Here is a 4,191-nt window from a genome sequence, read left to right as displayed (position 1 = left end):
GTGAATTGATTTCTTCAGTTTATAAAGTGGAAGACATGCTAAACTTGAGAGCTCTCCAATAATGCGAGCTTATATGCTACACCTCAAATCTTTTATGAACCTTAAAGGAACCACAGTAGCTAGGAGAAAGTTCATCACACTTTCCCATTTTCACGGTTTTTGACTTTGTAGGAGCCTTTAGGAATACAAAGTCACCTTCAACAAAGGTAACTTTTCTTTGTCCTTTATTAGCATACATTTTAGCATCATTCCGTGCATTACAAATGTTTTCCTTTGTTGCCTCCAAAATTCATTCATATCTTCAAGGAAATCCTTAACAGATTGAATCTTCTCCTTCTCTAGACCTATAGCCATAGAGATCTCGGTTTGGAAACCATACATCAAGATGGATGTATAAATCCAGTTGCTGCAACTTTAGAACTGTTGTAAGAAAATGTCAAAATGGGTAAGTATTCTTCCCAGTTAGATTGCTTCACTTACATAAGAATGCAACAGCCACGTAGTGACTCCAAGAACTTGTTCTTGAAGACTATGAAGCTTAATTGATCTATTTGCGGCATGTGACTAAGTGTATCCACCACTGCATTATATTTACCTCTCTGGTAACTATTTTGAATGTCAAACTCCTATAGGATCTCTGCCCATTGAGTCTTTCTTCCCTTCAATTCATTCTGAATTGAAAACCATTGTAGACTTTCATGGTCCATCATGGGGACCTCAAAATTGGCACCATATAAATAGTGTTTCCACTTTTCAAGTGCATGTACCTAGTAACTCTTGCTCATATGCCAAGTAGTTATGCTAGGCATGATCTAAATTTTTACTTTCAAATGCTATCAAACATACCCTTTGCATAAGCACGGCTCCAACATCCTCATTACTTGCATCTGTCTTCAAGACAAATGGCTCATTCGGACTAGAAGTAGGCCTAATAAATCCTTTGCTCAAGTGTTTAGTTAACTATTTTTCCATCTTCTGTGCTTTAGAGTGGCTTAGTCTATAAGAAGGTTTGCTTAAATGTTTTGACCCTAGCATAACATGGATACCATGGTCAAATTCTTGAGATGGCGGCAAGCCATCTAGTAAATCACAAGGAAATACATCCTGGTACTCCTCTAATAGATTCTACGTACTTTTTTTGAAAGGTCTCTTTTGCCTTGGATTATTTTGTTTTAGAAGTATGCATGCCAAACAAGGTTTTCAAACATTGGGTCTCATCCAAGGCCATGTCTTTTTGTGTGTTTGTCTAGTCAAACATTAGTTACAATTTCAACTACGGAAAAACTTTTATTACTTTCACTTTAAACAATAGAATTTAAAGGAGGGTAACAAGAAAATACCTCTGTTTTCTGGCCTTTCTAGGATGATCTCTGAAGCTCCATGGAAGAGATGAGAGGGGTAGAGGGGACACTATGGTCACCTAGTAGGGTGAGGGTAGGGTGATGACCCTACCACCATGCTCAAACTATAGCATGTTTTGCAAATAAATTCTCACTAGACTAGGGACTAAGTTGTACAACCACTCCCTACTTAGATACACGTCTACTCTAGCCAAGTGCATGACCTGAAAGTCAAGCAAAGACTTGTAGTGCTCCATGGCTCTAATAGAACTCCCAAGACTATGATATTCTATATCGTCTTATTATAATTGTTGGCCAAGCCAACGATGTGTTCATGATCGCTTGCGATCTCGGTCAACCTTAACTTACTAACCACTGCGTAGTTTAGGAAGTTATGGCTAGCTCCATCATCTATGAAAATAGTGACTCTATGGCTACCTATGGTGCCATACATGTGTGAGAGGTCCCCAACTCGTTGACACAAAGGTCAAGATGGGGTCCTTGATAGGTCTATAGGCTTAATGAAAGTTAGAGTCTCTAAGCAAGAAAAATCAAGGGAATAGACCTTTACCATTAACAATAGCTTGGGACTATAGCCCTAGAAGAAGACCCAGTCCTGCCTTGCAAGCGAAAATGGACGAAAACTTGAAAGTTGAAAAAATGTTTTGACCCTAGTACTTCTGCAAATGGGCTAAGGTATCCTCAAGCAATGCTTTTCCCCCCCTACGTAAGTGAGGACACAATCGCTTGTGGGACTTCTCTTCCAATGAAGAAGTCTTCTAACATTTTAGTGTGCGGGGATGGATAGTTGCCTGACTAATCAGGTCCACCTGTCCATGATTGACAACCTTAGTCAATCCCCACTTATCACCCCGCATTCACACATGATTTTTTCTAATTACTACCACTATCTTTCAACATTTAAAATAATGGTTTCCTTTTCATTTTTTGTCAACATAGTAGTTCGTTAAAACAAGTCTTGAAATCAGTATTAAAAACTGTCTTTTAGCAAACAAACATCTTTAAACTTAAGACAAGGTACAATCACTTATAATATTTCTTGATAACTCTGACCCATATTCCACTTGTCTCAAGCACACCTATACATGGGTGGAAAAACAACACCCTTCCTTATTCAAAATCCAGAGTGGAAACCCATCACCCATAGTTCGGGGTGCCCATACGCCAAAACCAGTTGCCCATACAACCGGGCAGTTTCCCTATGATAAACACGATATCCTAAGAAGTATAAACAAGCATACACATGTACGGGGTAAAAACTCCTCGTACATGGGGGAAACCGACTCATCCATGCCCGGAAAGCCATCATTATTCATCACCTGAAGTGAAAATATTTCAAGGAATCAGAGGTGTCTTGAGACAAGTTGTCTTAAGGATGACCAAACATTTCTTTCCTACATCAACCAACCTTAACCCAAACAAATCTTTCATGATTTACAAACAAGTGTACATTGGTTTATTGAAAGGTACCCTACCGATTTTTGACCAATTTTGTCTTTTCCTAATCCTCACCCACTCTTTAAAGTATGTAATGTTATTACTTAAAGAATTTGAATTACTTAAACTTAATTTATAATGAAAACCCACGTAGGACTGGTCGGGTATCTGATGGATCTCTAGGGCCCAAACGCTCTCGTCCGTCGGCCTACTGTTGGGTCCGACCTCGTGATCTTAGGAGTCCCTAGCCCTCTTTGAAATACTATCATCTTCCTCAATCTGCTGGTTTGTCCTAGTCCTCTTGGGAACCATGACTTCTTATCCTTAAGAAAAGAACCCCTACTTTTTAGGTAAAATACTTAATTTCTCTTTTCACCAAAAAGCTTTGGTAATTTGTAGCCACAATTGGTAACATTTTTGACTTAGTAATTTCTTGGTTGTTTATATATGTAATATATTTTTATCCTAGTTTCCTTTAAGTATTTCTAAGCTCCACTAATTATCTTAAAATTTTATGAATCCTTTTCCTAATTTTCTCCTTTTAAATAAGTCCAAAACTGGAGTTATTTTGACTTGATAGTAGTAATTTCCTAAAGATATAGTTATCACGACTCCCTAATAGTATGATACATCTCCAATAAAATTTCCAAAAACTTATAAATGAATCTACTATTTATCCTTATTGATTTTCAATCAAAAGTGGAGTTTTTGGACTAAGATAAATACTTAATTTAATTAAATAATTATAATATAAATATCACAAGTTAGTCAAACTTAGATATACCTTTGATAAATATCACATACAGTTTTGATTATGTTTACTAATTATTGCTATTGAATATCAACCAAAAAAGAGTTTTTATGCTAAGATAATTACTTAAACTCATTAGGTATTTATAATCTAATTTTGTGGGGATTTTTACATCTAGATCTACCTCAAGTAAATATCTCATTAACATTTTATTATTTTTACTAATTACCTTATTAAAATTCAATCAAAAATAGGGTTTTTAAACTAGTATAATTACTTATACTAATTAAGTGATTATAAGATAATTATCTCGAGTTTCTTACACTTAGATCTAACTCTAATATATATCTTTTAAATATTTAATCCTTTTTACTATTATTAATTAAAATCTAACCAAAAATAGAAATTTTGGGCTAAGATAATTACTTAAACTGATTAAATAGTTATGAGATAACTACCTTGAGTTGTTTACACTTAGTTCTAACTTTGATAAATATCTCATTAACATTTAATCATTTTTACTAATTATCACTACAAGAGGTACTTAATAGTAGCGACGCTCGCAGTGCGACGCTCAAATGTGAAAAACCACAGCGTCGCTAAATTACAAGTAACTTAGCGACGCCTATAGCGATGCTGTCA

This window comes from Adiantum capillus-veneris, chromosome 26 (genome assembly GCF_014529385.1).
Source record: "Adiantum capillus-veneris isolate H3 chromosome 26, ASM1452938v2, whole genome shotgun sequence".
Classification (NCBI taxonomy): domain Eukaryota; kingdom Viridiplantae; phylum Streptophyta; class Polypodiopsida; order Polypodiales; family Pteridaceae; genus Adiantum; species Adiantum capillus-veneris.
This window is presented reverse-complemented; position numbering follows the sequence as displayed.